The sequence below is a fragment of the Callorhinchus milii genome, unplaced genomic scaffold, assembly GCF_018977255.1.
Source record: "Callorhinchus milii isolate IMCB2004 unplaced genomic scaffold, IMCB_Cmil_1.0 Scaffold7, whole genome shotgun sequence".
Classification (NCBI taxonomy): Eukaryota; Metazoa; Chordata; class Chondrichthyes; order Chimaeriformes; family Callorhinchidae; genus Callorhinchus; species Callorhinchus milii.
In genome coordinates, this window is record NW_024704748.1 from 3,562,054 (window position 1) to 3,577,758 (window position 15,705).

The window sequence follows — 15,705 nt, forward strand, 5'->3', positions numbered from 1 at the left end:
GCAATCTACCCGCACAAACAACCACAAAGTGAACAAACTATTTGGTCTGGAGGATCGTTGGCCCAGGACACTGGGAGAAGCTCCCTTCTCTTTTCAAATAAATCTTTAACTTCCACCTGAACAGGCAGAAGAGACCTCAGTTTAACGTCTCCTCCCAGGAACAGCACCTCCAACAGAGCATCACATCCCCAGCCCCGCAACGGAATAGGCAACGTGGGGTCCAAGGTCTTAAACACTCAGACCTTCTGACACAGAGATCACAGTGCTACCAAATGTGCTACTATTATTAAGTGCTCCTTATTATTAAAATCGATAATAATTTGGTCGCTCAATCCACGACTGTCTGTGGGACGCTGCTGTGCACAATTGGCTGCCGCGTTTTGCCCACAAAATATACAGTCCATTTAGTTCACAGGATATTCTGCGATGGGCCTTGAGACGGCTCAATGATGTGATAAGGAGCTATATCAAATGCAGGATTATTATTATATTATTATAACTGAGTCAGGCTGACACAATGGGAAGTCCGTCTGAGCTACATCCCAGGAGTCAGTTGCAATAAATAGTGTGAAGGAAGTTATTGTATATTATATTACTCATTCAGAGAGAGTTTTTTTGTATATGCACACAACATTTATAAAGCGCTTTGACATTTCAAGCTCTTAACCCACTGGTAATTGAAGGTCAGCCTTGCCATCGTTTCACTCACATGACAAATGCTATTGGCATTCGATTCTTCAGAGAATAATATTAACTGCTTTCAGGATGGCTGTAGTGTTTGGTCACAGAACAGTGTTGTGTTTGGTCTAAAGTTTACTGTGGAAAAAATTCACTTCAAATGTGGTTGCCCATACTCTCCTCTACTTATAATTATATCCTTGGGCAAGTTTCCTTACTCCACACACCTCTGTTTACCGAGCAGTAAGTAGGAACCCGCCTGTTAGTCGATTCGCAGATCGCTTTTCTGGGAGTAATAATCCCTTCAAAAAAAAAAATAATTTGGTCACTTAATCCATGACTGTTTGTGGGACGCTACCGTGTGCTAGTGGCTGCTGCGTCTCGCCCACAGAATACACAGTCAATTCACTTTACGGTATAGTCTGTGAAGCCCTTTAGGACGTCTCAAAGACGTGATAAGGAGCTATATCAAATGCAAGGATTGTTATTATTATTATATCCTCAGCTTCAAATATTTACAGTGTTCTCTTTTAGTGGAGATCTTGGCTACAATAAAGTATAAATAGAGCTGCGGTAGAAAAAAAGCCAACCATCTCCTGGGAACCTGTGTGTAACTCAGCATCAAAATATGCTCCCAATTCTGCTGAGCTCAAAGACGAAACTGGAAAGTTTGTTCACAGCAACTTGCATTTATACGGCATTCTTCACTCCGGGTAGCGCTTAATAAATAATAATAATAATGCTTTATTGCAGAAGGACGTCTCAGAGTGCCTCACGGGATTTTACTGTAAAGTGCGGTGACTGTGTATTTTGTAGGCACTCACGGCAGCCAATTTGCACACAGCAACTCCCCACAAACAGCCATGAAGTGAAGAGGAATGAATGTAGTGTAGTCCAGGGGCTTCCATTGGATTGGATTGCATTGTAACATTTTGTATCACATTGTCGTGTATTGTGATAATAATGCATTACATTGCAATGTATGGCAATTTAGTATATTATACTGGAAAAATACAAAATAAAAATAATTTCACTCACAAAATACACAGTCAATCCACTTTACAATATATCCCGGGAAGCCCTTTGAGACGTCTCAACGACATGATAAGGCGTTATATCAAATGCAAGGATTATTAGGACTAATAATTTAAAGTATATTATATTTAGGGTATTATATTGTATTGCAATTTACTGTATTATATTGTAGCTTTGTGTGCTATATTGTATTGTAATTTGGTATATTATACTGAAGTGTACTGCATGGAAATGATGAAGGCAACGAAAGGGTCTAGGTCGACAGAGATCAGGTTCCCCAGTGACTACTGTATTTCTAGAGAACTGACCCGCCAGCGATGGCTGACCTAATGTCTAAGCCTTGGTATCTATTTAGACAAGGCAGCTCAGTTCACTGTCCTCTGGGAGACTCACAACATATCAATGGAGGCCCAAGGTTATCACACAAAGTGCCTTATAAAAAGAGGTCTCTCCTAATCTTACTCTGAATGATATTTCTCATTGTTATTCAAAAGCGAGTTGTGGCTCTAGAAAAGGATTAGGATCCTTTATTCACCCAGATGTATAGATGGTGATTTTTTTTTCAGAACCACAGCACTGTGCCCAATATCTTCCCTTTTTTTTTAAACAGAGAAATAAAAATACAGGAATAACCATCCTAATAATTGGTGATTTGTCATTGGGTGTGATTCAAGTTTAAAAAAAAATTGTCTGGTAGTGGATTTTATACATATAATAATAATAATTCCTTGCGTTTGATATTGCTCCCTGTCATGTCATTGAGACGTCTCAAAGCGCTTCACAGGATACACTGCAAAGTGGGTTTACCGCACATTTTGTGGGCGAAATATGGCAGCCAGTTATATCTAATGCACAGGGTCACCAAAAACTTGAGACACCATTACAATGTCTAATAAGTCTTAAAGACATTATGATTTTTTTTAGATATACGGTAGTTATCACAACATTTTGGTCACCCTGTGTATTATAAAGAAAAGATATTCTTTGATCACAGATAAAGGGTAAGATCGCATTTGAAGTGGGGAAGGAATGACTGGTGATGAAATCATTGTGCATCTGTGTCAAATTTTCAAAGTGCATCCGCGCTACTAAACCACTGCAATAAATTAACATCAAAAGGTCGGAAGCATTTAGAGATACCAGGACAGGATAAGGGACTGGATGTATTGTACACACGCACACATATTTCTGCCGTTATGCAGTAATAACGATTATAATAATAATACTTCCATTCGATCATCGAGGTTGATCATTCTCTTTGTGGCTGCTTTGGGACATGGCTGTGTGCAAATTAGCTGCCATGTTTGCCTACAACACACAGTCACTGCACTTGACAGCAAATCCCATGAAGTACTTTAAGGCGTTTCGATGGCGTGATAAGGCTCTGTATCACCTGAAGAAGCTCCTTCTCTTTTGTATTTCAGGTTATTCAATTATCTCATTATTTTCCCCGAGTTGAGGTTGTTGGACTCTGAGGAAAGTTTTGCCGTTAGCCCTACGGGTCTACTGAACTGCAAGACAATTCTGCCAATTAAAGGTGTGAATTCCTCCCAGGGCTGCATTCGGTGTGTTGCTTGATATAGTGTTAACCTGATGTGACGGTGCAAATACCGCAGAGTACAAAGGTATTGAAATCTTTGGCTGAGGAATGGCTGGGTGTTCAAACACCGAAAGAAAATGGTCAGGCTATAGTTTTAAAGTAAAAGGTGTCTTTGAAGGGCAACCACTTTCTAAGTGCTTGATCTCTTCATGTCCAACACAGTTAATTAACTTCATGACTGTTAGTTAATTAACTCACACCCGGATCTCGGCCAGGAAGGGAATTTAATTGGGGGGAAAAGGGAAGGATGGTCAATAAATACATTAATTTGAGAATCAATGAGGTCTCAATTTGTTGAACGTATGAAATCAATCGATCAATCACCCTTTATACCAACCCGATTGGTTCTGCGTCTACGAGCTTCTTGAGCCGTAGCTTTCTGTGGTGAACTGTTTTCTCGTTGAACTCTGACGTTAAGACGTCAACCTTCTCCCAAAGGGAAGACTCGTTCTCTATCAGGCGGCTCCAAGAAGTGGAGGTGATGAGAGGCGAAAAGCCTTCTCACCTGGACAATTCTGTACCCCGTGAGGAGACTTCAAAAAAGGGGGAAGGGGAGCGAGGGAAAAGTTTGGTGAAGAGTGGGGGGCAAACTTTTTTTAAAAAATCTAGATGACGACCCCCTTTATAACACGCCTCTCTGGAGCATGAGTCAGCTTACAACACGGGTGTCCTGTGGATGTGTGCGGTACACCCATGTGGTCTGGTTGGCTTCCTGCTCACGCACATGTCGGAAGGTGGGACCGACATCAGCGGCGACCCCACCACCTGAAAGTGGGACTGGAGGCCATTTTACTGCAAACGTGTCATGACACAGACCCCAATTAGGGGCCCCAGCGACAACGACAACTTGCATTTACGTTACGACCTTCACGCGGGGATTGTGTTCCCGTGCGCTTCGGATCCTACACACAGCCTAATTACCGGGGAGGGGCGGGGAGTGGGGGTGTCGCACTTTATTTAATACAGGAGAATGCAAGTGGCAACATGATGGGGCTCCAATGGTTACGAACCAATGGTTCAAGACTAAGATTGATAGATTTCTTGTGGATAAAGGGATTAAGGGATATGGGGATAAGGCGGGTAGGTGGATTTAGAGAGGCTAGAGGGGCAGGCTAGAGAGGCGGATGGCCTACTCCTGCTCCTAATTCTTATGTTCTTATGTTCTTATGAACCTTCTGCCCTTACAACGGAGGGAATTGGCATTTTCCCATATTCAGATCGATGGAGTCTCTTAAGCACGGTGAGGAGTTTCCGCGTGTGTCAGACACCCAAAGGAGAAATGTAGATCCTGTTCAGCAGAAGAAATATTCTGATCTTCAGCATGGACTCCCAACAGAAACGTTGTTCGGTGATAAAGCTTCAGGTTCCTCTGAGGGGCTACATCTTGAAAGCATTTACTAACTGCGTGCCGGCTTGAACTGCAAGCCAAGGTCAACGTTAGCTGACGTTGGCTCTTGTTGCTTTGCTGTGAGGTGGTTGGTGGCCACAAGGCAAAGAGGAAGTGGGGAATTTCCTCTGTTTGTAATGAATACTTAAAAGGCAAAGACATCCTGCAATAAACAGTTATAAATAGCGTGTATGTGTACGAGGGACAAACAGGAGGCCGGAGCCAGCCAAGCGGAGGCAGCGGGTGGTGGAGTTGGGTGACGGGGGTGGGAGGGTTGGAGGGGTAAGCAGATGGGATAGGTAGGGAGGTGCGAGGCCGTGAAGGGGTTTGAAACCGAGCGAGAGGATCTAGAAATCGATCCGATCGGTAATTGGGAGCCAGTGGTGACTGGCGAGGACTGGCGTGATTACTGCTTACACATCAAGTGCAACAACAACTTGCATTTATATAGCCCCCTTCCCCACCAGACGGCGTCTCGGAGCGCTTAGTAAAGCAAGAGACAGTATTCATCCCCCTGTCGTTCTCCTTGCTTACTCCCCCACCTCCCCCCGCCAGTACCACCAAGAATCCACAACATCTGATATGAGTAATCTCTGTCCCTCCCCCAAGCCTAAAATCTCAGCCTAGAGGCTGGGGGAGTGAGAACAGTTCTAGTTCAGATTTACGTTTACTTTACTCTTGCACTTTGACACTTATTTACACAAGCAAGAGCCCGAGAGGGGCAATCCTGAACCTGGGGACTGCTGCTGACTAGTGAGTTTAAGAAACAGCTTGATGCTATAATAATAATAATAATTATAATAATCTTTGCATTTGATATGGCAAATGGGACACTGCTGTGCACAATTGGCTGCTGGCCTTTTGCCCGCAAAATGTACAGTCAATTCAATTTGCAGTATATCCTGTGAAGCACTTTGAGACGTCTCAACAATGTGAGATAAAGCGCTGTACTATTATTATTATTGGAGCCTCCAAGTGTCAAGTAGCAGACGTCTCAAAAGCCCTTTGCTGGATCTTACTGTGGAATTTAACGACTGCATTTTGTAGGGTGAAATTTAATTATAAAACGTCACTTTTTTTTTTGCTTCGCAATCCGCACGGATTTTGTTTTGTGCCTCGAAAATTAAACGAAAGGCAAAAACATGTGGACTTCAGAGCTAACTAACCCCTGCAGCCTCTAGAAGTGTAAACTTGCTTCACTAAAAACAGCAGCAAGGGTGTCCATTAACCAAAGAATAAAGCAATCTTTGATCTGTCGCTGGTTTGTGGATGACCTCCCTCTTGTTAAAAATCGACTTTCTGAATTCCTTGCAGTTCCAAACGCACACACACACACACACCAAAATAAAGTGCTTTGCTCTGGCTAGCTTTAATGTGAAGTGACACATCCCCATTTAAGGCAAATGTTACGGGAGTAAGGAAAGCTCCAACCGCTTTCCAGCTCGCTCGCTCCCCCTCTTCAATCAAATCCCCAGCCAAGAAAACGTACAACACGGAGGGTCCACATTGTTTGCTGGAGAACAGGTTTTCCCTGCCCTAAGTACCCCCCCACCCCCCACCCCCCTCGTGCGCCACCTCCCCCCACGCTCATTAAAATCTTTCTGAGTGTACCTCCCTGACTTCCAATCCCTCTTCAAAGTCAACCTCTTTAACCTTGCCCGAGCCAACCCTTCCTTCCTTCCTTTCCTCCCTGCATGGTTATTGCCCATCATCTGAGTCCCGTAGCATAGCGGTTGGAGCGCTCGCCTCGCAAGAGAAAGGACTTGGGTTCGATTCCCGGGTCAGGGCGAAACCTTAGGCAAGTTTTCTTACTCCACGCCCTTCTGTTCACCTAGAGATAAGTAGGAACCCGGTTGTTAGTCGATTGGCGGATCACTTTTCCCTTCCAAAAATAATAATAATAATCATAATTTGGTCACTCAATCCACGACTCTTTGTGGGATGTTGCTGTGCGCAATTGGCTGCCGGAGTTTCATCCACAAAATATACAGTCAATTCACTTTAGAGTATATACTGTGAAGCGCTTTGAGACGTCTCAACGGCGGGATAAGGCGCTAGATCAAACACAAGGATTATTATTCAGAGGGCTGACAGTCTCGCTCAGCTCTCTTCCTGCCTCCTGCCATTTTGGAGTCTTGCTGACAGCAGTTTCTCATGACAGTGGCACAGTTGAACCCTGACCCGTTTCTAAAGCTGCGAGATTGCTCGCGGAGAACCCTGGCAATGAGAAGGAGCATGAGCTCGGTTTGGGGATGTGAAGCTGTTAAGTCTGCAGACACACACACACACACACACACACAGAGCTCACTGAATAAACTTGCTTGTGAGTATGTAAGGAATTGGATACACCACAGCTAGAACAATTCCTATTTGGGAGGAAAAGCATGCATTACGCACTGAAATAATAATAATAATTGCTTCAGAAAGCAACCTCCAGCCACACACCCCAACCCCCCACCCAAAACACTTTTACTTTGAATCGCCTCTCAGTCCATGAGAAGCAAACTCATCCACACAAAGAAAAAAGAGAGAAGGGCTTGTTGGAGTCCTGTAGCTCAGTGGTTAAAGCACTCGCCTCGCAAGCGAGAGGACCTGGGTTCGATTCTCCCGGGCAGGACAAAACATTGGGCAAGTTTCCTTGTTAGTCGATTAGCGGATGGCTTGCCGGGAATAATAATCCCATCACAGCCTAACCCAGCCCATCCTAGCACGGAAATGCACACACAGATTTGAAACCATTAACAGTTATCTGCATGTATTAGCAGGAGGCCCTCGGAGGAGTGTGTATACACTGCACTGGTCTCTATTGCTCTGCAGGAGGCTTGAAGAAAGATGGTCATCAGTAGAAATTATAACAGGCTACTTCCCTCCCCATAAACAACAGGAATGGAGAATAAACAGGAGGGATGCCATAAAACCATGAGTTTTACAAGAGTGGGAGCGATGTTTGGAGTTCATTGTACTCCAAACCAAACCGCAGTGTAAAGGCTAAAACAAATGATACTTGGTCCCAGGATTATTTGAGAGGCTTCTGCAACATCCACAAGACAAAAGTCACGGTAGTTAAACAGTCCCTGAACTCGTGTGATTAATAGGAGATGCCATTTGTGAGACGTTCTCTCCCAGCCTTGTGACTTCTTGTGTTTTAATGTCGGGTAAGAATCAGGAAGGTTGATCTTAAACAGCACAAAGTGGAAATGAAATGCAGCGAAGGTTTGTAGATGATAATCATCATCATCATCATAAATACATAATAATTATGTACATAATAATATTACATGCACAACAATTTTATTAATAATATCATTTTCCAGGGGGTAATAACCCCTTAAAAAAAATATGGTCGCTCACTCCACGACTGTTTGTGTGGACACTGCTACATAAGCTTTATTACTATTATCTTGTGATAAAGGGAAGAGGTGCAGCAAGATTAAATTCTCGGGTACCTTAAAAGAAGAAAAAGAGTATGATTTGGAATGGGGTTTATGCAGCTGAAATGTAACAACTGAATTAAAAGGCACACTGTTCACATACACAGCTCCCAGGCAACTTCATATCCGTGGATTAAAAAAAAACGCCGCAATGGAAAATGACAGTGATTTAATCACATTTGCTGCCAGCGACACAGTGTTACACAAAACTATTGACAGTGGGATGATAGCATCTCGCAAGTACCAGCCGATGCTATTTTGACCCTCAATAAATAAACCAGAAAAGTGCTTAAACTTGAACAGATGAATTTTTCGGGGCTGCTTTCAATTCATTTAATAAGAATAATAATCCTTGCATTGATATAGCGCCTTATCGCGTCTTCGAGACATCTCAGAGCGCTTCCCAGAATATACTGTTACGTAAATTGACTGTGTATTTTGTGGGCGAAACGCAGCAGCCAATTGCACACAGCAGCGTCCCGCAAACAGTCGTGGACTGAATGACTAAATTATTATTTTTTTTTGAAGGAACTATTACCCCCGGAAAAGCGATCCGCCAATCGACTAACAACCGGGTTCCTGCTTACTGCGAGGTAAACAGAGGGGTGTGGAGTAAGGAAATTTGGCCAAAGTTTCGCTCTGCCGGGAATCAAACCCAGATCCTGGGCGCTCTAACCACTAGGCTACAGGACTCATAACATATACATACACACACACACACACACTGAATCATACAGCGGCGGGAATTGTGAATTTTAAGATAAGATAGTTGAGGCTGAGGCAAGAACTTCAAGCCCTGAACGGTATTGACAAAGTAAGGATATTTTCTGAAGGAGAAGGACAAGAGAGGGAGAAATAAAGAGGTGAGGGAAATGAAGGCTGACCACTTTTCGGGTGAACAAAGGCGGGTGTCAAATGTCTATTTCATTCACTAATTGCGCTGGGTGTGGTAATAGATTATCACAAGAGCTTCGGGTGAAGAAAGCACTTCAGGGCATTTGATCTCGCCCTTCTGGAACAACCACCCAAAAAGTTCTTCTAAAAACTGGACTGGGAAACTCTCACTGTGCTGTCAGTCTCGCCTCAAAGCGCTTCACAGGATTTACTGTAAAAGCGTAATGACTGTGTATATTGTAGGCGAAAGTGTACAGCCCTTTTTTAATGCTAGGGTTAGGGCCGCACTTGACTTTAACAAGAACAACTTACATTTATATAGCGCCATTAACACGGGAGTGCTTAGCAGTAGCGGAGTCTGACAACGAGCCGGGGGGAGAGGGAAGGAGGAGGTGACTGTAGGTACGATCAAAAAGGAAGGTCTTTAGGTGGGATTTGAAGATGGGGAGGGAGGGGGCAAGCGAGGAACTCGGTGGCATTGTTCATCTCCTAGGGTGGATGTGATAAAGGACTTAGCACATGTATGTCCAGATATATTGGTCACTCACTTCATGGCTGTTTGTGAGAAATTGGAGTGTGTGCAAACTATATCAAATGCAAGGATTATTATACTATATTACATTGTAAGTCACATCCTATAAGGCAGCTTTATAAAACAATCAGTGTCTGAGTGGTCGAGCATATAAAGCAGCAGCTTTCCTGTGCCGAAGGCGTGGTGTGGTTTTTTTGGCTGCAGATGGTTAGATTCAAAGCCTATCAATGGGTGTGTTGCTTCATTCCAGCCTTTGTGCAGCAAAACCTCTTAACAAATTCCACGATGGGTCGGGCACACAGGAAAGGGCTGATACAGTGAACCACCAGTAATAATAATCCTTGCATTTGATACGGCGCCTTATCATGTTTTCTAGACGTCTCAAAGCGCTTCACAGAATACACTGTAAAGTGAATTGACTGTAATTACGCACAGCAGCATCCCACAAACAGTCGTGGATTGAAGTGACCGATTTTATTCCTGTTTTTTTTTCTTGAGGGATTATTATCAGGCGTGTGGAGTGAGAAAACTTGCCGAAGGTTTCGCCCTGCCGGGAATCGAACCCAGGCCTCTCACTTGCGAGGCAAGTGCTCCAACCACTGAACTACAGGAATCTAACCTCTCTGAGGAATGCGGACTATGGACAGGTAGGAGGATAAGGAGAGGCTCGGTGGTAGATCGATTTCAAGAGAGGATTTGTATGGACTGGGATCGCACTAGAACCAGGTGCCGTTGTAACCGAGATTTGCATTCAGAGGTATGTGCTACACAATACACCACACTTATATACACACTCCCTTTCATGTCAGGGGACATCCCAAAAGTGCTCAACAATTCTGGATGGGCACCAGAGCTGAGGAAGGGGGCTGGGTGGATGGGGCGGTTGTCAACCGGGTGTCTGGCCCATGAGGAAACCCATCGCCATGATTAAGAGTATCCAAACCAAGTGTCAAGTGTCTGATACATCCATCACCATCACTGTAACTTCTCTCCAACTCCCTCTTTCCCTCCACTCAATCAAAGCTCATCTCAAAACATACCTCTGTGATCGCACTTTCAGGCATCGTTCCCCCTCCTCACTCTTCTCAGTTGCCACCCCAGCCTGGCTGCCTCGTTGTCAGTTTCAAGCATTTTGAGACATCCTCCTGACACGAAAGCCGCTGTATAAATGTAAAGTGTATGTATTAAGTGTTTAAGAGCATCCAAACCTGACTGAGAGTTCCTACATGTGAACGCCATCCCACATTTTGTTCCACCCACAAAATACAGTCAATTCACTGTACAGTATATCCTGTGAAGCACTTTGAGACGTCTAGAAGACGTGATAAGGCACTATATCAAATGCAAGGATTATTATTATCTACACATGAAAATTTCCCTTCGGAGTCCTGTAGCTCAGTGGTTAGAGCACTCGCTTTGCAAGTGAGACACCTGGGTTCAATTCCAGGCAGAGGGCGAAACCTTGGGCAAGTTTCCTTACTCCACACAGAGCCTAATAATAATCCCTCCAAAACAAAACAATAATAAATTGGTCATTTTCAATCCATGACTGTTTGTGGGACACTGCTGTGCGCAATTGGCTGCCGCATTTCGCCCACAAATATACGGTCAATTCACTTTACAGTCTATTCTGTGAAGCGCTTTGAGACGTCGAGAAGACGTGAAAAGCGCTTCACAGAATATACTGTAAAGTGAATCGACTGTATGTTTTGGTGGGCGAAACCCAGCAGCCAAATGCGCACAGCGGTGTCCCACAAACAGTGACCAAATTATTATTTTCTTTTAAAAAAATTCGGAGTGATTATTACCCCCAGAAAAGCGATCCGCCAGTCGACCAACAAGTGGGTTCCCACTTACAGCTGGGAAAACAGGCGTGTGGAGCGAGGAAACTTGCCTAAGGTTTCGCCCTGCCCGGGAATCGAACCCGGGTCCTGTCGCTTACGAGGCGAGTGCTCTAACCACGAAGCTGCAGGACTCCACAATGCAAGCTTTGTACTGAAATGTAATATTGCTCGGATTAATCTATGGCCAATGACTGTGCTCACAATTCTCTCCTGAATATCTCTCGCTCTACCTGTTCATTTCAGCATTTGCCTTTGCAACATCTCGTGCAAATCTGTATCCAATTTAAATGTAACAACGCATGCAAAGCAGAATGATCCCGGCAGTGAAAAGCTAATAAGGTATTGATGCTCACAAACAGTCTTTACGGAATCTATTCTGTCTCGCGAGCGAAACCTGGGAAGGGTTTTCATCTGAGAGGTAACTAGTCAAGCGCAACCTGAAAATGGGGAGAGAGGGGGAGAGGCGGAGGGATTGAGGGAGAGAGTTCCACAGCTTCGGGGAGTAGTGGCTGAACGTACGGCCGTCGATGTTGGGGTGGAGGGTCTGGGGGACAAGGAGGAGGTCGGAGCCAGTCGAGCGGAGGCAGCAGGTAGTGGTGTAGGCCGCGGAGTCTTGAATAAGTTGAATTTGGGGAATAGTGGAGCAGGGGAGACCAGCGAGGAGGGCGTTTGAGTAGTCGAGAGAGTACACCTGGAGAGAGACGCTCCCTGCTCTTTAATAATAATAATAATAATAATAATAATAATCCTTGCATTTGATATAGCGCTTTTCACGTCGGGAGGACGTCCCAAAGCGCTTCACAGAACACACTGTAAAGTGAATTGACTGTATATTTGTGGGCGAACGTGGCAGCCAATTGCGCACAGCAATGTCCCACAAACAGTCGTAGATTGAAAATGACCCAATTTTTTTTTATTATTGTTTTTTGGTTTTTTTGGAGGGATTATTATTATCTTGTTGATACTCGTCAACAAGGTGATGTCTCACCACTGTAATCATAGACAGACTGCAGACATGGTTGGGAAGAGAGACTGCAGACATGGATGCAGTGGGCATGGAGAGAAGGAATAACATGACCAAATCCAGTGGCAGCCGGTTTCATAGCCAAGACCAATAATTTATATTTTGAAATAGACTGAGAACAGGAGAACTGTCTGCAATTGTTGTAGGCCTAGAAGCTTTCTTGCTTAAAAGCAGATATTTGAAAAGGTTAATGATGTCCTTTGACATATTTTTATCGGATAGTGAGTGCCATGGGATCTCTAACATCCACCTGAACAGGCAGAGACGGGACCTCAGTTTAACATCTCATCCGAAATTCCTCCAACACAACAGTGCTCCCCCCAGCACTACATCAACCTCGCCTGTGAATTCAAAGTCCTAACACTAGTATTTCAACTCGATGCTGAACTGGTCATCTCACCTGGAGAGGCTGCAGGTTGGCCGAGCACAGGTTGAACAATTGGGTCCAGGTGTAGCGACTGTGTATTTTGAAGGCGAAACTGGCAGCCAAAGTGCCACGAACAGCTGGGGGATCGATCTTAGCTGGGGGATTGTCGGGGCACACGGATGAATTATACGATGCTCGTGCAAAGAGGGATCTGCAGGTGTCCTTAATTATCTCATTAAAGCCCCAGTGAAAGGGATGCATTAATTACATTGTTAATAATCAATTCTGACCCAACGGAAAAAAGCATCCCTTTGTGGGATGAGTAAAGTGCATAATTCAGCGATCTCAGCTTACACACAGAACACTTCCAACACAGCAAAAAACAAACGAAATTCAAATTTCTTTTGTGCAAACCAGTGCCGCTAACTTCTCTCCACCTCCACTGTGACAGGCTATTTTCAGAACTCCTTTTGTTCCTGGCCTCAACCTCACGTGGCAATCGGTCCGACAATTCTGACCTTGCGTCTCTTCGGAAGTGACTGCAGAGAGCACCTGGCACAGTGCAAATTAGGCAAACTATTTTTAATTTAATGCTGGATCCATTCACATTTTCAAGACTGAGGTGGATAGACATGTGTTCGGTCAGGGTATTGAGGGATATGGGGTTGGGGCGGGTAATTAGTCTTGAGGTACAGATTAGCCACGATCTTATAGGATGGTGGAACAAGCTTGAGGGGCTGAATGACCAAAAACGCGGAAGCGACAACTGCAAGAATTCATACGGGAAAATGTATTTGATCATGATATTTTGGAGTTTGCAATGAGCATTCAGAACCCATGTGCTCTACACTGCTGGATCCGAGAATCCATGCACGGCTCCCCCCACCCCCCTATGTCGCCTCTGCAAGGAAGATTCAATCTTTCACAGACAGCGGATTCCTGACAAAGCTAAACTCTTCGATGATCAGGGTCTATGCAATTTCAGCGGATTTTCGCCCTACGATTTGAAACATGGTCAAGCTGTCCACGATGAGACGAGTTATTTATCAGCTGTACCTTGTCAGCGATCTGCAGATGAAATGCATTTAACTTTATTAACAGTGAACCCAACATTAGAAACTCAACAGTTCAGCTTCATTGAATGTGATAATTAAAATGCTCTCGGTATTTTCTGAATCGAATGCTGGAGAAGAGAAGCAATCATTTTGCTGCAGTAAAAATACCGCACAAGTAACTGGTATGTTATTCCCATGTGACATGCTTGCTTTTTGCAGGGTTTTTTTTGAGGGGGGGAAACTAAGTGTCTTGACACATCAGGAAACCCACAAACAGCTATTAGACGAACAAGGAATTCACCTGGAGCCAAGGCAGTGTCAAGGGATCTTCAACTTTCACCTAAACAGGAGTCCTTTAGCTCAGCGGTTAGAGCACTCGCCACGCAAGCGAGAGGACCTGGTTTCGATTCCCAGCAGGGTGAATCGTTGGGCAAGTTTCCTTACTCCACACGCCTTTCTTTATCTAGCAGTAAGTCGTTTGGCGGATCGCTTTTCCGGGGGTAATAATCCCTTCAAAATTAAAAATAAAAATACAAAATTTAGTCAATCAATCCACGACTGTTCGTGGGACACTGCTGTGCGCAATTGGCTGCCATGTTTTGCCCACAAAATATGCAGTCAATTCACTTAACAGTACATTCTTTGAGATGTCTCGAAGGCATGATAAGGCGCTATATCAAATGCAAGGATTATTAGTAGTAGTATTAGACAAACCGACGGAAGTGTAACCCGAAGAACAGCACCTCCAATAATGCAGCCGTGACCCAGAACTGCACTGGAGTATCAGCCTGGATTATGAGTTCAAAGTTCTGACATGGGGGCTTGAGCCCAACGGTCTTTATTGCCCCAAAAAAGACAAGCGTACTACCGACTGCGTCAGGCAATTTATCCTCAGTACGTTCACTATACAGCCCTGGTCTCCTCTCCACAGACATTTCCCCCTCTCCCCCCACCGCCCAGTACAATATTGTAGGTTCGCCTCTGTCTGGGTGTTGCTCCAAAGCAGAGTAGAAGTGACCAGAGGATGAGGAGCCTGCGAAGCTCCTCAGGTGGAGTCCTGTAGCTCAGTGGTTAGAGCACTCGCTTTGCAAGCGAGAGACCCGAGTTCAATTCCAGGCAGAGGGCGAAACCTTGGGCAAGTTTCCTTACTCCACACAGAGCCTAATAATAATCCCTCCAAAACCAAAAACAATAATAAATTGGTCATTTTCAATCTACGACTGTTTGTGGGACATTGCTGTGCGCAATTGGCTGCCGCGTTCGCCCACAAATATATACAGTCAATTCACTTTACAGTGTGTTCTGTGAAGCGCTTTGGGACGTCCTCCCGACGTGAAAAGCGCTATATCAAATGCAAGGATTATTATTATATTATTATTATTATTATTATTATTATTATTAAGCAGTGAGGAAGGCGGCTGATTACATTACATGACATGACATGACCGGACTCACGTACCCTCACCCACCCATTCTCTCTCAGGGTCAACCCCACTCTCTCATCCCTCCTTTGAGTGACAGCTCTCTGCACAGCAGCAATCCCTGGGGAATGGAGGGGGGGGAGGGGTAAGACGGATGATTGACAGCACCGAAACCAACCAGGGCTGGAGGTGGGCGGGGCAAGCAATCAACTCCGCCCCTTTCACGACGGACGGCCCGAACAGCCAACCAGAACAAGGGCTGGGCGTGAATCTCCGCCCCCTTCCAATGACGGCCAGCCAACCAGAACGAGGATGGGGGGCGGGGGGTGTAAGCTCCGCCCCCGTTGGCGATTGACAGCCTGCACAGCCAATCGGGGGGGAGTGGGCGGTGCCAAGCGGTGGGGGGGGGCGGGGCAACGTGGGAGCACAGCTGCTGT